This window comes from Narcine bancroftii, chromosome 6, assembly GCF_036971445.1.
Source record: "Narcine bancroftii isolate sNarBan1 chromosome 6, sNarBan1.hap1, whole genome shotgun sequence".
Classification (NCBI taxonomy): domain Eukaryota; kingdom Metazoa; phylum Chordata; class Chondrichthyes; order Torpediniformes; family Narcinidae; genus Narcine; species Narcine bancroftii.
This window is the reverse complement of record NC_091474.1, coordinates 175,904,709-175,926,621: the sequence shown is the minus strand read 5'-3', so window position 1 is coordinate 175,926,621 and position 21,913 is coordinate 175,904,709. Positions and strand designations below refer to the sequence as shown.

Here is a 21,913-nt window from a genome sequence, read left to right as displayed (position 1 = left end):
AGGGATATATACAGATTGGGAGACTGGTCAAAACTATGGCAGATGAAGTACAATGTTGAGAAGTGTTCAGTTCCTCATTTTGGCAGTGGAAATAAACAGGCAGAGCACTATTTGGATGGGATGAAAATTCAATCCTCGGAGTGACAAAGAGACCTGGGCGTCCTTGTGCATAGTAATCTAAAAGTTAATGCCTGGGTGGGATCAGTAGTGAAGAAGGCGAATGCTATTCTAGCATTCATTTCAAGAGGTAAAATGTATAAGAGTAGAGAGTTGTTAAAGACACTCTATGGGGCACTGGTGAGACCATATTTAGAGTTACTGTGTTACAGTTTTGAGCCCCCTATCTTAGAAAAGATATGATGTTTTTGGAGAGAGAGTTCAGAGGAGATTTACTAGGATGATTCCTGGAATTGCAGGGGCTGGTGTATGGGGAGTACTTGATAGCTTTTGGGTTGTATTCGTTTGAGTATCGGAGAATGAGTGGGGTGGGGTGGGGACTCTCATATAGACATCTCAAATATTGAGAGGTTTTGACAGAGTGAATTTGGATAAGATGTTTCCCTTGATGGGTGAATCAAGAACAAGGGGTTATAGTCTTAAAATTAGTTATCCGATTAAAGCAGAGAGGAGGAAGAACTTCTTCAGTCAGAGAGTCATGATCTGTGGAACCTCACTGCTGCACAAAGCAGTGGAGGCCAGATCACTGGGAGTATTTAAAGAGGAAATGGATAAGCATCTCATTAGTAAGGGTATCAATGGATATGGGGAAAAGGCTGGAAATTGGAACTAGGTGAGAGCTTAGTTCACCATAGTGTAGTCATAGAACAGACTCGATGGGCCAAGTAGCCTGGTTCTGTTCCTTTATCTTGTGATGATTACCCCTTAACTGCACTAAAACTAATCCCAATGGGCAAGGCAACTTAACTTTTTGTTCCCTAAACATTGCTACTGGCATTTTGCCCCAATTAGAGGAAACCCAAGGATTAATTTTGATGGGGGTTTCTTCAAGTATGAACCTTGAAGTGTCATGTATTGGGTGACATGATTAGCATATCAGTTAGCATAATGCGTGATTAGCTTAGCGGTCAACATCAGTGACCCAGGTTGGAATCTGATGCTTTCAGTAAGGAGTTTATGCATTTTCCCCATATCTGCGCGGGTTTATCCTAGCTGCTCTGATTTCTTCCCACCCTCCAAAATATACGGATTGTAGGTTAATATGGGTGCAATTGGGCAGAACCACCTTCTACCATGCAGAAAAAAAATGTAATTTAAAGAATAAGAATGTCTTTCCCTACTCTCTATATGCTCTGAAAATACAATAAGTGTATGGCTTTTCAACTGTCTTTCCAAATTTAAAATCAATGTACAATGATTGCAGTGACCGTCTATATAATATTATAAATATCTCTACAACTGACACTGACAAATAACATAAGAATAGTAATGTCAAAGGCGGATTATGGTCAGGTCAGAAGTAGCGATCTGCAACATACTAGGTATCACATAAGCCTACAGTAAAGCATTGAAAATTTTTGAATGGGAAAGAGTGGAATGTGCACTGTTTAATTTGCAATTTTAAAACAAATAAAGTTATTTAATATATTAAACAGATTATTATTTAATATATCAAACAGTTTCTAGGCAAATGTGGCAAGCATAAATAACAGATATTTACTGTATTTTTATTCCAAAGATTAGATTGTAATAAATATGCTGTTGTCAGTAAATTGTCAGAGAGTATTCTGAGAGAGAAGATATACCAGTACATGCACTTAGATAGACAAGGGTTGATTTACGGATCGTCAGCACAGTTTTGGAAGTGGAACGTCATTTCTCACAAATCTAATTGAGTTTTTGAAGATGTAATCTAAAAAGGTTGACGAGGGCAATATATGTTGTATATATTGATTCCAGCAAGGCATTCGATAAGTTTCCTCATGGTAGTCCGCTCAGGTAGGTTAGATTACATGGGAACCAAGGAGAGATAATCAAACAGGAAGAAAATTGGCTTCATGGTACTAAAGCAGAGGATGATGAGGATGATTGGAAGCCTGTGACTAGTGATGTGCTACAGAGTTTGGTGTTGCATCCAGTGATGTTTGTCATCAATATCATTGATTTAGCTGAAAACATTCATGGCATAATTAACCTTTTAAATTTTTAAACATTTAAATTTACATTTAAAAATTTTTGACATGCAACGCGATAACAGGTTCTTTTAGCCATGACCCCAATCACATCCAATTGACCGACAACTCCCATCCATTTTGGAAGGTAGGAAAAAACCAGAGGACCCAGAGGAAACCCTTGTAGACTCAGGGAGAACATACAAACTGCTTACAGACAGCAGCAGATTCAAAACCAGGTCATGGCACTGTAATACCGATGCTCTAACCATTATGCTAACCATAGCATATTTGCAGATAACACTTAAGTGTCTGGCATTGGAGATGAGGAAAATGGTTGCCAAAATTTGTGGCAGGATTGTGATCAGCTTGGTAGGTGGACAGAGATACAGTATGTGAGGTGTTGAATTTTAGGAAATCTAACATGGATAAGACTTACACAGTGAATGGAAGAGATCCAGGGAGTATTATAGAGCAGAGAAATCTAGGAATGCAGGTACACGTAACTTTGAAAAAGATATCTCAGGAAGATAGGGTGTTTAAAAAGGCTTTATCAGTCAGAGAACTGAATATAGAACTTGGGAGGTCATGACACAGCTATTCAAGTCCTTGAAAAAGATGCATTTGAAGTATTCTCTTCAGGTTTGGTCAACGTGCAATAGGAAAGATATTGTTAAGCTGGAGAGGGTGCCTGGAATATTTAAAAGGATGTTTCCAGGGCTTGCAAGGCTGAGTTAATGAGAAGATGTTAAGCAGACGAGGGCCTTGGAGTGCAGGAGGATGAAAGGTGATCTTATTGACATGTGCAAAATCATAAGGGAATAGATTGGGTGAATGCATAGTGTCTTTTTTCCCAGAGTAAGGAAAAGGAGACTATAAATTTAAAGAGGGTGGGAATAGATTTAACAGGAAGCAAAGGGTTAACTTTATTTACACAGAAGGAGGTGATTGCATTGAACAGGTTGCTGGAGGAGGTATTTGAGACAGGTAATATGGCAACATTTTAGAAACATTTGGACATATACATGGATAGGATGGATTTAGAATGGATATGGGCAATGAGACGTGTGGATGCACCATTTAGTTAGTGTGGGCTGTTGGACCGAAGGGCCCATTTCTAAATTTCAGGATACAATGACAGATTTGCTGAGAAAGCAGATTCTGCAACATCGTTTCACTTCCATCAAAACTAAATCATTGGCGAATATCAAGGAGTTACCGATGCCTCACTTGCTGATGAACTCTATGCCCAATTTGATAAATCAGAACAAGGAAGAACCACTGCACACTCCCATGTCCCCTGATCATCCTCCACTGTCAGTATCGGAGGATGATGTGCATTTTGCCTTCAATAGGGTGAATCCAAGGAAAGTATCTGGCCCAGGTGGAGTATCCGCCCTGGTGTCTGTGTCACATTTACCCCTTGGACTTAATTTGATGCTCACCATGTGATCTCTTCTTCAAAGAAAGAACTAAACATATTGGTTGATTGCATTAGAAAACATCTGCGTTCAGTCATCATGACTGTCTCCTGAGGTAACAGATTATTTTATTTTGTTGTTATAGAGTTATAGAGTCAGAAAATTGAACAGCATAGAAATAGGCTCCTCAGTCTAACTTGCCCATGTTGATCAAAATGTTCCATCCACACTAGTCCCAACTCCCTGCATTTGGACCATATCTCTCTAAAACGATCCTATTCATGAATCCATTCAAATTGTTCTTATGTGCTGCAATAGTACTTGCCTCAACCACTTCCTCCAGCATCCCATTCCATAAACTCACCACTCTCCTTTTAAAATAGTACCGCACAGTTTCTATTAAATCTATCCCTCTTAACTTAAACCTACATAATCTGGTTACTAATTCTTGTATTCTAGCCAAAAGAACTGTTCTCCCTGTCTATTTCTCTTGTGTTTTCATATACCGTTATGAGATCATTTTTCATCCTCCTGAGTTCCATGGAATAAAGCCCTAGTCTGCTCAATTTATCTCTCTATTGTTCAGGCCCTGAGTCCTGGAAACATCCTCATAAATCTTCCCTGTACCCTCTCCAGGTGGACAACACCTATCTTATACTATGGCAACCAAAACTGTATGCAATACGACAAATGGGGCCTCAACAACATCTTATACAACTGTAATGTGACCTATCAACTTTACTCTGTTCTCTAACTTATAAAGGCTAATATGCCAACAGTATTTTGACCACCCTTCTACCTGTGATGCTACATTCAAGATACTATGTAACTGTCATCCTAGGTTCATCTGCTCTGCAACACTCCTAAGATCACTACCATTCAGTGAGTAGGTCCTACTTTGTTCTTTTCTGGCAAAGGGTTTTCATCTTGAAACATTATATTTGACCATCTTTTCATTGACTTGCCTGACATATTGAGTGTTTTAATAATTTCCTCACTTTATTTTGGATTTCTTGCATCTATTTTTTTTTAAATTTCATTTGCAGAAGAAGTTCTATTCAGTCAATTTACTAAAATGTTGCCTGGATTGCAGTATCTAGAATACAAAGAAAGATTAAGTAGAATGGGTCTTTATTCATTGGAGCATAGAAGATTGAGGGGGGATTTGATAGAGGTATTTAAAATTATGAGGGGGATAGATAGATGTGACTAGGCTCTTCCCCTTGAGGGTAGGTGAGATTGGAATGAGTTAAGGGTTGGGGGAAAAAGTTTAGAAGAAACATGAGAGGAAGCTTCTTCACTCAGAGAGTGGTGGCTGAGTGGAATGACCTTCCGGAAGAGGTGGCTGCAGGAGGGTCAATTTTGTTATTTAAGAGAAGGTTCATGAATGTGAGGGGATTGGAGGGTTATGGACAGGGAGCAGGTAGGTGGGACTAGAGAAGATCACTTAAATCGGTGCAGACTAGAGGGGCCAAGATGGCCTGTTTCCATACTGTAATTGTTAAATGGTTTTATGGTTATATAATTGCTGCTTTAATGTCTGAGGCTTATTAAATTACCTGATAATTTAATGCTATGATTTATGCTGCCACAAAAAAAACAAATTTTCTGACTTGTTCATGACAATAAATTCTGATTCTAATCAACATTTAGTTGTGTCCAGAAGTATGTGATCAAGTCAAGTCACCTTTATTTATCGTTCCTACCATGCTCACACAGTAAAGACAAAATACAATTTTTCCAGGACCATGGAGCATATTTATATAGATATAAGTTAGGAAAGCAGTTAACACATGACAATATTAAGGTACTAAGATGAACTTACACTATCCACATCTGTAATGCGAGTTCAGGATCTGATGGCTTGGGGCAAAAAGCTCTTGGCCCGAATGCTGCAGTACCTCCTACCAAATAGCAGAAGGAAAACAATTTACATGGGGAGTGTATGAAGTCTTTCATAATGTTTATTGGCTTTTACCTACATCGAGTGCTGCGAATGTCCTTCATTGTAGGATGAGAGCCCCCAATTATCTTTTCCACTGACTTCACTATCCTTTGCAGAGTCTTGCGGACCGAGGTGGTACAGCTTACAAACCTGGCAATGATGCAGTTGCACAGGATGCTCTCAATACATCCTCTGTAGAATGTAGTGAGGATGGAGGGTAAGAGATGGACTTTCCTCAGTCTGCTGGGCTTTCTTAGCTATGGAGTTGGCATTAAGGGTCCAGGAGAGATTCTCAGCCAGCTGCACTCCAAGGAATTTGATACGCTTGATGACCTCGATGGTAGAGCGTCAATGGTCAGGCGAGCATGATCTCTCTGACTCCTGCTGAAGTCAACAACCATCTCTTTTGGTTTTTTAACTTGATGATGAACTTAAGATTTTTTCTGTATGCCACTAAGTACTAAAACAATGTCTAAACTTGAATTTGATCAGCAATCTGTAGAGCTACACAATTCTACATTTCCCTAGAGCTTTCTTGTCCCTGACACTATATGATTGCAATTGTTTTGTGCAGTCATCCATGTAAAAGGATACAAAACTATAAGCTCAATAAACAAAACATGAGTAGGTTTTTCACACATCATTTGGCAGCAGATTATCTTAGATAGTTGATACCACTACTAGCAGCTTAAAATGATCCGAAAGAATAAAATCCATAAGATTTTGATGACCACAGGCAATGTGAAAGATAATCGCTACAAGTTAGTTTGAGAAATTTCATATAACAACCAGCATTTCTGACCTAATTACACTTCTGTATCTTCTTCTGTTAATTTTCAGATGGAGTTAACAAGATCTAAAGTTCCTCTGGGGCAGCTTATAATTCCAAGATCTCTCTCTTGGTTCTCCTCTTCCTGCAGAAAGCAGAAATAGAGAACACTGAAACAGAGAAGCTATTCATCTTCTGCTTCAGCACGCAATGAGATTGCAACATGACTCCAATCCCACTTACGTAAGCATCTTTCTCTTACAACAATAACATTAACATTTGATACATCATTAATCGCCATTTCCAAAGGAAGCATTAAATTTCTTCCACTGTTTGCCTGTAGAACTGGTTCCAAACTTCACCTTTAAAATACCTGGCTTTTATTTTCCAATTTTATCTTTTAGATCTCAGACCTCCTAAACAGAGGAAATAGTTTATCTCAACTAATCATCCCAATTTTCCTTAAAATCATGACAGCTTGGACAAAATTCATGACTTGTATTCAAACTCACCTGATAAAGTTCTGTGCAATGAATGCATTACAAAGGAGACTGGTCAAATCAACTTTAATGAGGCCCCGAAGAGCCTTCAGAGAATGAAGTCTTTCATCACCTTGAACTGAATTCACATCCAAATTGTACAAGTAATATATTCTGCTAGCAGTGTTCCAGTACAATTTTAAAAAGAATCTGTATAATAATTAACTGTAGTTTGATGGAAATTTTGTCATTCTGCCATGAATATCCTGCTAATGTTTTTAAAGTGAAGTTTTTGAATGAAGGCTTTGAGAACATACCCAGCCAAACAAAATGTCCCATTTTTAACAAAACAAAATCTAAAACAAGAACTCAAATATAGATGTAGATTCAATGGATTGTTTGGTGCTCCATATTCCAGCATCTGCAGTCTCCTGTGTACTTTTGTAAATGTAGATGTCTTTATGCTTTTGCAGGTAAGAAATTCATGCAATAAGAAACAAACAAATCAAATTTAAAGATCTAGAAGCAGGTTTTCTCAGGATGATTGGAATGCCTGAATAAAGTAACAACATCAAGACTAGACATCATGGAACTTAGCTGCTGCGCAGAATTAATATATTTTCCCATCAACTATCTTTAAAAAACTCTCATCTTTATTCTTGCTATTTTTTTATCTCTGCTAATTGCACCCACATGAAATGGCAATCCAAGGAATGGAAAATTCTACCCATAGAATGCAATTTGGTCATCAACATGGTCCCAAGTAAACCAATTTCCAAACTCCAGAACTTTAATCTCAGATCCCAAATTCTGCAACTGGATATTCACTTTCATGCAAACAGTTAGGATTGGAAACAACACTTCCTCCACAATCATCTTCAACGCCTGTTCTCCATAAGTCTGTGTGCTCAACCCCCTATTATACCCCTCTACCACCAAAAATGCATAGCCAAACACTGCACCAGCTCTATCCACGTTCACAGATTATATTCATTGTAGGTCAGATCTTAAACAAGTATGATACTGAATACAGAAAGGAGACTGTGGGTTTAGTGGTTGTGTAATAGGGTAACAATCTCTAACAATGTCAGCAAGACTAAGGAGCAAGTCTGAACTTTGAACTTTGGAGAGGAGTAGAGCTCACTCCCTTGTCCACATCAAAGGTGTGAGGTGGAGGTAGTAGAAAGCTTTAATTCCCAGAAGTAAATATCTCCAATAACCTATTTTGGACCAACCATGTCAATGCGACAGTCAAGAAGGTGCACCAATGTCTTTCCGCTTGTGCCTGAGGAAATGTGGCATGTCTCCAACATCCCACAACACCTTCTACAGGTGCAACATTTAAGAGCATCCTGTCAGGATCATTGCTGCATGGTGTGGGAACTGTTTTGCTGAAGATCGCAAGAAACTGCAGAGAATTGTGAATGGAGCTCAGACCATCACATAATAAACCTCCTTCCCTCCATCAACTTTTATCTACACCTTCTGATGTCTTAGCAAAACAGCTAACCTGCTGAATGACTCATCACACCATGGCCACAGTCTCAAGGAAGATTCACGAGTGAAATCATGACCACTAGATTCAAGGACAGGTTCTTCCCCATCCATCAAAGTGCTGAATGAACCTCACACAAGTAAAATAATGTTTCTCTTATTCCATTCAAATTGATCTCTAACTCTAATCCAAGTTTATGTACTGTATTCTGCTGTACTTCTGTATGGGTAGACTTGCTGGTTAGCACACAAAACAATCCTTTTCACAAGTGATTATAAACATAAACTTGAAACTTGAACTAGTATCAATAATGGACATGGGGTGCAAACCATCTAGCTCCTGCAGGGGTTATCTACTGCATCTGGTGCTCCTGTTGTGGTCTCCTCTACATAAGAGGGACTGGACACAGACTGGGAGATTGCTTGTTGAACACCTCAGCTCTGACCACCGCAATAGCACAGATCGCCAAGTAACCAGTCATTTCAATTCCACATCCCTTTCCATTGCTGACATGTCTGTCCTTGAATGAGACCATTGCAAATTGGAGGAATAGCATCCCATTTTCCAACTGGGCACTCTACAAATGAATGGTATTAAAATAAACTTCGCTAGCTTTCATTAACCCCTCCCCCCTTATTTCTTTCCCTTTTGCCTTCCCCCAGCTCTGCCTCTCCCTTCCCTGTCTTCTTTCGCACAACCATGATAAATTCTTACCTCGTCCCTTATCATATCCAATTAACACTTTTTGTTGGTCTGGATTCCTCCCTCAGCCAGCATTGTCTGAATTCTGAGAATTTCTGAGATTTCCTGATTCTGAATCAGGAAATTCCTTGAAGAAGGGCTCAGGCCTGAAACGTTGGCAATATATGCTTGATATTTATGGATGCTGAAAAGACCACTGAGTTTCTCCAGCATTTTGGTGTATTTAGCTCCTTCACCTACTCCAGACCTTACATTCCAATGTTCTTGCAAAGGTCACAACAGATAGTACTTTGTGAAATAATTATGCAATATATAATTTTATATAAGGAAACATAACAGTAAAGTTATGTATTACATAACATCATAGTAATTTTGTTTACAGATATTCAAATTTTATTAAATTTTATATGACCAGTCAGGATGGTAAAGTGCTCATTCAAGTTCAATTTCAAAGTTATCGCTAGACTACATATACAACATCAAAAATGACTCTAAGATTCTTTTTTCCTGCGGACCAGGCAGAATTTCTACTTATCAGAATCTTGAACTGTACTCAAGAAAAACAGGGAATGCAAAAACAGAGAAAAAAATAAATATTCAGTAATAAATCATGTGCAATAAGACCATTAAATGAGTCGCTGAAAGAGCCAATTGTTTAGGAGTCTCATGGTAGAGGGGTAGCAACTTTTCCTGGTGGTTTGAGTCTTTTGGCATCTATACCTCTTTTCTTTTTTTAATTTTTTTTTATTTTTCACACTATGAACCATACTGACCAAAATGCACACAAACATTTCCCTCTTTAATATACACAGTGTAATTTCCTCCCCTTTATCCCCCCTCCCTTTCCTCCCTCCTTCACCCCCCCCCCTCCACACTCACTCAATGCTCAACATATATGATACATTAAACAATGTCATCACACAACGAAAATAAACAAGAAATTTGTGTCTTCTACTTTTACATACTGGTTCAGTTCATTTTGTTTTCTTCTCCTTCTGTTATTTTAGGCGATAGAGGACCGCAGTAGGACTTCTCTATTGTGTTCCATGTACGGTTCCCAAATTTGTTCGAATACTGTGTGTTATTTCTTAAATTATATGTTATTTTTCCCAATGGAATACATTTATTCATTTCTCTGTGCCATTGTTGTAGTCTCAGTCTATCTTCTAATTTCCAGGTTGACATAATACATTTTTTTGCTACAGCTAAGGCTATCATAATAAATCTTTTTTGTGCTCCATCCAAATCAAGTCCAAGTTCTTTATTTCTTATATTACTTAGAAGAAAGATCTATATCCATTTACTGTCACCTTCGCCAATGGTCTATACCTCTTTTCTGATGGTAGTAGTGGAACAGAGGATGACATTGGAGGTGTGGATCCTTGATGGTTGCTGATGCTCCAATGGCCGCGTTCGATGGAGATGTTCACTATGGTGGGTAGAATTTTGACTGTGATGTACTGGGCTATGTCCATTATCTTTGCATGGATTTTTGCTCAGAAGTAGAAGTGCTCCCATATGAGGCATGATACAGCCAGTCAGCACACTTTTCAATACACATCTGTAGAAGTTTTCCAAAGTTTTCAATTTCATACAGAAGCTCTACAAACTCCTGAGGAATGAGAGGCACTGATGTGCTTTCTTCACAATGACATTAGCGTGTTGAGTCTATGAAAGATCCTCCAAGATAGTGACTCCCAGGAATTTAAATTTGTTCACCTTTTCCACCTCAGATCCTCTAATGTTCACTGGATCATACACCTCTGGTTTTCCATTCCTAAAGTCGACAATCAGCTCTTGGATTTTGGTGACATGGAGGGAGAGGTTGTTGCTAGTGCAGTAGTCAGCCCAGTTTTCAATTTCCCTCCTGTATGCTGACTTATATAACCCACTACTGTGGTATTGTCAGCAAATTTGTAAATGGTGTTGTTATACCAAGCTGTGCAGTTGTAGGCTTAAAGTGAGTAGAGCAGGAGACTAAGTATGCAGCCCTGTGGTGGTCCAGTGCTGATGGAGATTGTGAAGGAGACTCTGATTGGAGTCAGAATGTGATGAAATCCAGGATCCAATAGCACAGTGAGTATTGAAGCCCAGATCTTGGAAATGTGGTCTTATCTGAATACCACTGCTTGCGTAAAATAGAGAAATTACATGTTATTTATTAAAATATTGCGTTTTGTAAATTAAATAGTGCTGTGTGTTAAATATCCATTAAACTATTCCAATCAGAAGTGAGAGATTGAAATTCTAGAATATAGTATACAGTGAATATTAAGCCACATCATGGTTCAGAATAAAACTGTTACTGCTTTCCTGACTTTGCATTAGGTAGATATTACTCATTGCATTTCCATACTTTCTGAATACCAGGAATGATTACTATAATTCATTGGTCAATAGGGCATTTTCAGGATGCTTTAAAATGTTTGTATAATGTATCTGACAAACATGCATATGAATTAATAAAAACAGAAAGAAATTTTCCACATCACCTCGATGCTTGCATTACACAAAGGACCAATTGACCCACCTTTCATTGGTTCAGTTTTGATACTGCCGTATGATATACCAAAAAGTAATTAACAGATAGAACAATGTAACATTATATTAATTGCAGATGCAATTGATAATCATATCAGATCTTGCTTTCCCTCCATAGTTACCCACATATGCTGAGTATCTGCTCTGAACAGTGGAGCAAACAAATCTTTGAACACATTAGCACAAGTCAAACTGGCGTTAAATTTCAATTTATTTGCTTTAAAGCTAAAAAATTATGTTTCATCAGCTGTTTGAAGCCATCAAACATTAAAATCAAGTTAGTCCATTTTTAATTCTGAGTGTACCTAAAGTTATTGTTATGAAATACATTCAAGCCCTCAGTAAATAATGAAACACCCCTTTATGGTTATGTGAAATCTATAAATAAATATACAGACAATATTATGCATGAAATAAATTTCCAAAGTACATATTATTACAAGATCTTGTTATTTTTTTTTCTCTCAGATGATAACCAGATTCCATTATTTTATTGATATTATAGAAAGGTTATACATGTTATGAAGGAACTTATGAAGCTATGTACAGTGATAATGCCACTAGAGATTGGATGCTTCATTAAAAAGCATAGTGGGTAAGGCAATGACTCACATTGAAGGAATAAATACAGGAACCAAAACATTTGCATATTCCTCTTTCTGACAAAAAAGAAAACAAACATCTGGACGTAAAATGATTCAAACTTGGCTCCAGAAGAAGTTTAGGATGGTATTAGATCCAAAGAGGAGATAACATGGTTCCCAGAAAAATAAGTTACAAGCCTTTTGATTGGAGCAATTCTGAATGCAACACATCAGAACAGCTTGTTTAAGAGTATGAAAATAAAATTTCAAGAATATAAATGTGAACCATAAAAGCTTTTACATTCATGTAAGAATGGAAAAGGTCAGCAGGAAAAAATTAGGTTCCCACAGACAAAATGGAAGATTATAATGGGCATCAAAGAAGTAGAAGAGCAATTAAATAGATCTTCTAAATCTGCCTTTGCAGAAGAGGGCACAAATAACACCCCATAAATATTAGGGGTCTAAAAGACCAATGAACATGTTAATTCAAGGAAATTAGTGTTCAAAAAAAAAGGATTTGAGGTAATGACAGATGATAATCTCCAGGTCTAAAATATCTGTAAGTCAGGCTAGTAAAGGAAGCAACCATAGTAATAATTAATGCATTGTTTGTCAGCCTTTAAAATTCTATAATCCCAATATTTTTTTTAAATGATAAATACAGTCTGGCTAGTCTAATTTGAGCAGTCGAGAAACTGCTAGTCTTTCATGAAGAATGTGATAACAGGATACTTAAAAGTAACTTTGGGATTTGGCAAAGTCATCATGGATTTATGGACAGGAAATCAGGCTTGACAAACTACTGGATTTTTTTGAAGAAATAACAGGTTGAATAGATAAAGGAGAAGCTATTTGCTAAAGTGTCATACAAAAGATAAGTGTGCAAAATTAAAGCTCATTGGTTTGGAGGTAATACATTGGCATTGCTTGAACATTGATTAACAAACAAGAAACTAAGATTATGAATACATGGGATTTTCTCAGGGTGGAAAGAGGTGATGAGTGTGATACCAACATGCTTGGGCCACTGCTATTCACAACATGATCTGAATGAAGGTTAACAATATTACATTTCTAAGTTTGCTGATGACAGAAAATTATGTAAAATTCTAAACTGTGAGGAGCATGTAAGAGGCCAGTCAAGTTGAGCAGGTGGGCAAATACATGGTAGATGTGGTACAAGGTGGGTAAATGTCTTGTTATCCATTGTGTTCAATCCTTCAGTCCTGTACACCAGTCGCTGAAAGCAAACTAGCAATGGAAGCAAGCGGTGAAAAAGGCAAATGGTTCAGTGGTCCACATTGGCAGGGGCTTTGAATGTCTTGTTGTAATTATCTAAAGCCTAGGAATATAATGGTGAACCTTCACTCATGGTAATATAATGGCAAATTCCAGAGGATATCTGTTCAAGATGAGTGAAGGAAAATTTAGGGGAGACTTCAGATGTAAGCGTTTGTTTACACAGAGTGATGGGTGTCTAGAATACATTTCCAGGGTGGTGGCAGAGCTGGCATAATAAGGACATTCAGAAGTCTCTTTGATAGACACGTGGATGTAAGGAGATTAGGGGGTCATGGGTATGAGGTAGGGAAGGATTAGATTGTTGTGGAGTAGATTTAAATGGATTGGCTCATTGTGAGTTGCAGGGTCTGGACAGTGCTATAATGTTATATGTTTCCATTAACTTTGTCTTGGTCTCCTTATACAAAAAAAGGCTATATTGCCATGAGTGAAGGTTCATCATACTGCTACCTAAGATGGCAGGATTGTCATGTGAGGAGACACAAGGTCAACTCAATATGTCTCCACCAGAGAGTAGAAAATGAGAGTAGATGTCAGTGAAATACAGAGAAGTCCAAGAGGGCAAAATAGGCAGGATACAGGAAGAATGATTTTGCTGGCTGGATTCCTAGAACCAGGGATTACAGTCTCAGGATACAGTGTGAGACATTTAGGACTGAGAGGAAGGGAAATTTATCCACTTAGAATGCAGTGAACCCATGCAATTCTCAGGGTTAGAGAGCTGAAGTAGCCAAGTTACTGAATACATTTAAGCAGATAGAATGCAGAAATATGGTATAGAGATTTCATTGAATGGCAGAGCAAACTCCACTTCTATTTTCTATTTCCCTTTTTAAGAAAAACAAAAGATCTCCTTTGCAGATTGATCTATCCTCACAATTAATTTCATTTCCAGAACTCTCAATTGATCAAAATGATCAAGATAAGTTGTTTTTCACATCCCACGAAATGCTATCCTGAAAGAGCCAAATGAAATATGTCAGCGTGGAGATCATTATATGTGAGCACAGAAAAATAAAACCCACTGTTACCCTAATTCTGCATCCCGTGCTCACATCTGTTGATGATTTTGTGATTCCAGCTTTCTGCCTGTGTTATACATATCATCGTTCAAAATACTGTCAGCAATTACAATAGATCACAAAACAGAAATTCAGCAAATACAAGATCAAAATTTAATTGTCCCTCTAATACTTTATTAATGAGCTCGTACTCATTAGTTTTCAATGTGGCTAATTTTCTGCAGACAACTACCTGATGAAATATGCAGTACTTCATTGAAGCCTTATAGTGTATCCTGTAATAACGATTTGGTGAAAGCAAATCCTCATATTTGCATTAGAGTCATTGTGCCCTTATATGGACTAATTCCATGTTTAGAGGTCAAGAGTAGAATCACCCACTGACACCTGTACACTTTTCATCCAATGTAAAATTCTCTGTCTCTGCTCAATCTTTGGTACTCCTGATCAAGGTCTCTGGCCCAAGACATCAACTGCCTATTGCTCTTTGTGGATGCTGCGTTGCCTGCCCAGTTCATCCAGCACTTTTATATATCGTTTCCTGTTATTATATTGTCTGGAATGATGCACCGAAGTAGGAGAAAAAAAGGTAAGCTTCTATTCCACTTATGATTCAGAAAGAAACATTTTATTGTTAAAACAGACTTCTATTGCCAAGCAAGGCTATTTATAGCACCCCAAATCTTTTAGAACCTTAGAACATAATAGCATAGAAAACAGTCCCTTTGACTCTTCCAGTGTGTTGTCTATTCAACCAGCTATTTCTTCCATTACTCTACATTGTCCAACTCCTAGCAACATCCTAGTAAATCTTCTCTGTACTCTTTCAATATTAATTAGAAGTTGATATAGTTGTTCTGGTGACTTGTTGATGGCTACCATTCATTCTCAGTCTTGTCTTTCTCAATCTGGGATGCCTTCAAAGAACTTCACCACTTTGACAACTTCCCATTCAATGATCCCTACCATTTCATGTTCAACAAATGATGTTCATCCTCTGTACACCTCCATCCCCCCATCAGGAAGGTCTTAAAGACCTCCAACTCATCCTGGAGCAGCATTCCAACCATTTTCCCTCTGTGCAGCAGGTACGAGGTAGGGTTGGGTAGTCCTTTATAATTACCAAGGTAAGTCACTGCAATGAGGATTGTTGAGGCTAGTATATTGAGGATATTTAAAGATGAAGTAGATAAATATTAAAAGGATCAGGGAATTGAGGTCTATGGAGAACTGTCACAGAGGAAGTGGTGAGGCCTGAGCGGATCATGTAGAATGGCAGGGCAGACTGGAGAAGTTTGGTGTCCTACTCCTGATCCTATTTTCTTATGTAAGTTCTAATATAGTTCAAAACAGAATCTGATCAGGTTGCCTGAAATACTACATTGGACTACACAAACCTCTTCAGGCAATATTTCTGAACTGTAGTCACACAAGTGTCTGCAGATGGTGGAATATGAAGCCAAACATAATGTCCTGGAGTAACACAGTAGGTCAAGGAACTTCAGAGAGAAAAACAGTGGTTGAGGATTCAAGCTGAGAAAATGAAATTCAGAAGTCAGTGTAAAGAGGCTAGCATGGGTGGTGTGTTAAACAGGGGCCCCAGGATAGGATTGGTAGACCAAGTTGACATGAAATATGATGGACAAAGGCGGAGGATTATCATGTTGAACATTGAACAGTATCACCACAGTTCCTGTTATGCCAATGTAATATAAACCTATTCCTCCATAAGTCTAACTCTTCCTAACCTTGCAGCCCATAACCAGACAAAGTCGGAAAAAAGGGAGAGAGAGGCAAGAAAAACAAGCAGGTCAGGTGGATGAAGATGAGTGACTGGAGTAGGTGATCAGAAGTTCTTATTTCAAGTACCAAAGGCACCACATCCAAATCATGCAAATTGTCATAATTGTAAGGAGGATATTAGCACATGGTTCAAAGCACTAAATGAAATATTTGCATCTCCTCAGCCATTGAAGCAAAGAGGAAGCTTCATCTTCCTTGTTCTCAATCAGCAACTATGGAAGTTTAGGATGGTGTTCTCATGTTACAATAATCATAGCAACCATATTAAATAACTGGAGTTTTAAATTGTTGATGTTTATCAATTATTCAGTAATATTAAAGGTTTAAAATTAGTATAGGATTTTTTTAATTAAAAAAATTAAGTATGATTTCTCAGTAAAAACATTTTGTATAAATTCCATTACATTTAAAAAAAGGATATTGGCTTTATTTTGTGCTCTGTTCATGGCTGTTTCTTTCTATTGAAATCAATACACCCACTGTTATAGTTAAACAAGAATATTATAAAGCTTCAACATGCTCTTGCACTCACTACCTCATAAAGCCAGATCCTGTATGCTCTTTGTCAACTTGCTCCATGCAACATCCCACAAACTCTTCTTGTACCTAGTTTAGACTGTGCCCTTTGTTTTGTATTGCATCTTTTCACTCTTCCATCTGAACTATAACAGCTTGCAATTATCTGTGCTAAATTTTGACTAGGACACCTCCTCCCATTCTACCAAATTGATTATTTCTTTCTTGGCCTATTATTATGCTCTGTAGTACATTTCCCGTTTTTGTGCCTTCTGCAAATTTTAAAATTATATAAAGAAAAGGCTGACTTCCAGGCCAAACATTTTGGCAGTTTCCACAAAACAGGACGTCAAGCGCTGAAGAGCTGGCTCTGAATGGGCAACTAAAGCGGCATCGTCTGCAAAGAGTAGTTCACGGACAAGTATCTTGGTGTGAGCTTGCAGGCGCCTCAGATTGAAGAGACTGCCATCCGTGCGGTGCTGGATGTAAACAGCGTCTTCATTGTTGAGGTCTTTCATGGCTTGGTTCAGCATCATGCTGAAGAAGATTGAAAAGAGGGTTGGTGCGAGAACACAGCCTTGCTTCACGCCATTGTTAATGGAGAAGGGTTCAGAGAGCTCATTGCTGTATCTGACCCGACCATGTTGGTTTTCGAGCAGTTGGATACCATGTTGAGGAACTTTGGGGGGCATCCGATGCGCTCTAGTATTTGCCAAAGCCCTTTCCTGCTCACAGTGTCGAAGGCTTTGGTGAGGTCAACAAAGGTGATGTAGAGTCCTTTGTTTTGTTCTCTGCACTTTTCTTGGAGCTGTCTGAGGGCAAAGACCATGTCAGTAGTTCCTCTGTTTGCGCGAAAGCCGCACTGTGATTCTGGGAGAATATTCTCGGCGACACTAGGTATTATTCTATTTAGGAGAATCCTAGCCAGCTCTCCATCATGACTACCAGCCCCCCCCACATCTCCATTGGGCACACAAAACTCAAAACGGTCAACCAGTTTACCTATCTCGGCTGCACCATTTCATCAGATGCAAGGATCGACAATGAGATAGACAACAGACTCGCCAAGGCAAATAGCGCCTTTGGAAGACTACACAAAAGAGTCTGGAAAAACAACCAACTGAAAAACCTCACAAAGATAAGCGTATACAGAGCCGTTGTCATACCTACACTCCTGTTCGGCTCCGAATCATGGGTCCTCTACCGGCATCACCTCTGGCTCCTAGAACGCTTCCACCAGCGTTGTCTCCGCTCAATCCTCAACATTCATTGGAGCGCCTTCATCCCTAACATCAAAGTACTCGAGATGGCAGATGCCAACAGCATCGAGTCCACGCTGCTGAAGATCCAGCTGCGCTGGGTGGGTCACGTCTCCAGAATGGAGGGCCATCGCCTTCCCAAGACCGTGTTATATGGCGAGTTCTCCACTGGCCACTGTGACAGAGGTGCACCAAAGAAGAGATACAAGGACTGCCTAAAGAAATCTCTTGGTGCCTACCACATTGACCACCGTCAGTGGGCTGATATCGCCTCAAACCGTACATCTTGGCGCCTCACAGTTCGGCAGGCAGCAACCTCCTTTGAAGAAGACCGCAGAGCCCACCTCACTGACAAAAGACAAAAGAAGAAAAACCCAACACCCAACCCCAACCAACCAATTTTCCCCTGCAACCGCTACAACCGTGTCTGCCTGTCCCGCATCGGACTTGTCAGCCACAAACGAGCCTGCAGCTGACGTGGACATTTACCCCCTCCATAAATCTTCGTGCGCCAAGCCAAGCCAAAGAAGAAGATAAAGAAAAGGAGTGGTACAGCATTGTGCTTGTGACAAACGCTAATCTATAGCTTCTTCCAGTTCAAAGAAGAGATTTTCACCACTCATCTGATATTTAGCATTTGGCCAAATCTTAATCCATATTGTTACTATCTTTTCATTTTGTTGATCTCAAACTTGATGATACATTTCATCAAACTTCTTTTAAAGTCCACACATTGCATATCAACTACATTTGTCTCATCAATCCCCTCTGCATTCTCATCAAAAGATTTAGTAAAATACATTTCATCTCAAATAAATCCATGCTAGCTCTCTTAAATCAACCCACAGTTCAAATTAATTCTAACATTTCTCTAAAGTCTTCTTTCTTTAGGTTTTGCCACTTCCAAAATTGAGCTGATTGTTTTTCTTTGATCAAAGATGCAACATTTGCAATTTCCCAATCCTTGTCAGGAAGATTGTGCTTGTTCCTTATGCAATTCTTATCCATACTTTCCTCAGCAACCTTAAACACAATTGTTTTGACTGGATGATGCATTTCCTTTAAATACAGCTGACCTTTCTGTTACCTCTTTCATCAACTTTTGGCCCAGTATCATGTAGCTTGATGATGTTCCTTTGTTTTCAAGCAGTGTTTTCTTTGATAAAGCTGATGTAGATTTAGCATCTTGACCCTATCGCCCTGCCTTCATGTGTAAATCTAATGATGGATGCTTGATTGGCCCCACTTCTCTTCTCATAGCAGAAAGCTTATAGCTCTGAAGCTTAGATACATTAATTACTGTAAAATTTATGTTTTTACAAAGCTGGAGTCATGGATTTACCATCCTTTTAAAAAATTTATTTACATTTCATATATTTATTAATATCCAAATACAAAAATGTCCTTCAGTTTTATGTAAACAGACATAATACATAGAACATTATATTTTCCCCCATGGGGAAAAAACCAATGAATGTTTTCCCAGTAAGGTTTAGACCCAAGACACAATTATGATGTCATCAGTTGAATCCAGAAAGTTTTGTCTTCTGAATATAAACTGATTGAAGAGGTGATTGGGCATTTAATGAGCATATATGTGTGAAGAATTCATTCAGTAAAAGTTGGGTCAATACCTTCCTGATTAGACTTACATGAGGTTTTTCCTACCTATTTTTTTTAATTCTAGGCAATATTTTTTTGAATGTTTGCTACAGAAAAATATCATTTGTTTTAAATACATTCATTATTTTCTTTCATTTATCAGGAAAGAACACAGCATTTTTTAAAATATATTCTCTGCACTGCCAAGTTAGTGAGGTGTTGTCACCACTTCTTATAGGCAGAAGTAGAATCCAATTTATCCAAATTAAAGTCCACTGAACAACAACTGAAATGGATAGCCACTTTGTTCGACATAAGTGGTTTGGATTGAGAGAGGAATGTTGGCTAGAGCACAAAAAAAAGATGAATGCTTTAAATAGACCAGAAAAATAATAATAATTTAGTCTGGGCCTCCTGCTTCAGTTAAACAAGTAACATCATCTTCATTCTTACTTCTCTAAAAATATCTGCACAAATACCCAAATAATCTTATGGTTATTTATTTCTTGCCCCAATACTGGAACTTGCCAAAAAATGTTCCACTTTCGAAGTAGTCCTCTGAGCTGGCTGGTATGGCTGCTCTCTATAGGGTCTGTAGTGGGCCAGTCTCTGGATAATATGGGATAGAACTAATGATTTTTTTTAAATTAATTCATGATATACTGCACAGTAATTTTCCAAAGTTTTATTTGCCTGTGTACTCCAATTATAATTATATTAACCTACCTGAAATCACAGGAACATCTGATTAATCAGTCACAATACTGCTGATCTGCAGTGAATAAGCAATACTAAAATAATGGAAAGTGCCCTTGGGTCCTTCATCATATGCCCTTGATTTTCACCCTTACAAATATTCAAAAATTAGAAATAGTGTCATTGAATTCATTGAAAAATAGATTTTTTCTTCAAATTGTAATCTATAACAGTTATTGATCATGATTATAAATAAAGGGTGTGAGATAGGGAAAATCAGCTTGTTGTTGGGTAGGTTGACACAAGTCGGTTCCTTCTCTAACCCTCTGTCTCCTTTCCTTCATCTCCTTATCCCCTGACCTTCCCTTTGTTATCAGAGCGATACCCTTGATACGCTCTTCTAATCACTTCTCAGCTTTTATTTTTCTCTTCCATTCCCAACCTGCATTCTCCTTTTACCTGTTAGCCTGTGCTCCTCCCCCTGACCCTTTGACCTTCCTCTTATTTCCCTCTCCCCCACCTTTTTTATTGAGGCACTTTCAGGCTTATTTTTGCTTATACACTGCACATGATGAAGGGCCCAGGTCCCAAAAATTGTTTACCCTTTACTTCCTGTGGATGCTGCATGACCTGCTGAGTGTCTACAGCATGCTGGTGGTGTATGGCACTCGATCCCAGCATCTGCAGACTTTTTCTTAATTTAACAACATATTTCTTGTGGAATTACTGGCCAATCAAAAGGTGATTTTCCTGTTAAGGCACCATAAATCATTTAAATAGTGGTTTGTGTATACTCACCAACCACGAGATCAAACTTTCAGATACTGATGCATCCTACAATTTCCTTTATATTGATGGCTAGTTCATGGGTTTTCTCGCTTCAATTCCAGTTCTGTGAATCCTAAAATAAAAGAAAATGCCAATTTAAGACTGCAAACTCTGCAACAGGGGCAGGAGGCTTTCAACAGGATTGTCAGGTGTGTGGGCAGTTTGCAAAGTGATAACACTCCTCTTCCATTTAGTGGAGCTTCTGTGTTTGCTGGTACTTGGATATAACCTGGATCTTCTTTATTCTGAGCAGTCATGGGCCAGAAATTGCTTGAGTTAATGGGAGTATTGAACATTTTCAGTAACATTGAGAACATCGTGGAATAAGTTCCTTACTCTACCTGGCCATCTTTTGCCATAATGGAGTTTAGGGAGGAGTTTCTTTCTTTGCTGTCATTTCTCTATATGCTTCTGTTTATCAAATATTTATACCTGCACTTTAAATACTTCCAATCATTTAGCTTCCACCAAAACTGCAATATCAACATCTTTTAAATGAATGGTGTCTGAACACCTCATGAATGTCAGAGAATTCTGATTGCAACAATGATTGTCATGGAAACATCTCCAGGTGCATGTTTAGCATCTATATTTAACATTCTTATCCAATTATAAGCCCTATCAAGAAGTAAAACACAAAAGTCTGCAGGCACTATCGTTGACATAAAAACACAAAGCTGGAGAAACAGCAGGTCAAACAGTGTCCTTTATATTGTTCACTCAGGTGCCTGGGTAATCATGTCTCTGATCTCTGACCCTCCAAATTGTAGTTGTTGCCTCTCCTATTTCTAATCATGATGTTAATCCATCTCTTATT

At 38.4% G+C, this 21,913-nt stretch overlaps 2 long non-coding RNA genes across 6 annotated transcripts in view; one reads left to right on the top strand and one right to left on the bottom strand.

Annotated features, from left to right (window-relative positions):
• LOC138737667 (uncharacterized) overlaps window positions 1–7,823 on the top strand; it is a 37,284-nt gene extending 29,461 nt beyond the window's left edge. The window contains exons 2-3 of the long non-coding RNA XR_011341123.1: window positions 6,336–6,507; window positions 6,669–7,823. This is a non-coding gene — a long non-coding RNA (uncharacterized lncRNA). The remainder of the gene's footprint in view (window positions 1–6,335; window positions 6,508–6,668) is intronic.
• LOC138737668 (uncharacterized) overlaps window positions 1–21,589 on the bottom strand; it is a 171,523-nt gene extending 149,934 nt beyond the window's left edge. For 3 of the 5 annotated variants that reach the window (XR_011341127.1, XR_011341124.1, XR_011341128.1), the window contains exons 1-2: window positions 21,438–21,589; window positions 21,067–21,169 (exon numbers count right to left, since the gene is read on the bottom strand). This is a non-coding gene — a long non-coding RNA (uncharacterized lncRNA). Of the gene's footprint in view, window positions 1–5,381; window positions 5,455–6,297; window positions 6,410–20,021; window positions 20,182–21,066; window positions 21,170–21,437 lie in introns of those variants that run through there. The other 2 variants (XR_011341126.1, XR_011341125.1) reach the window with 2 other exon arrangements.
• Window positions 21,590–21,913: the final 324 nt, after the last annotated feature.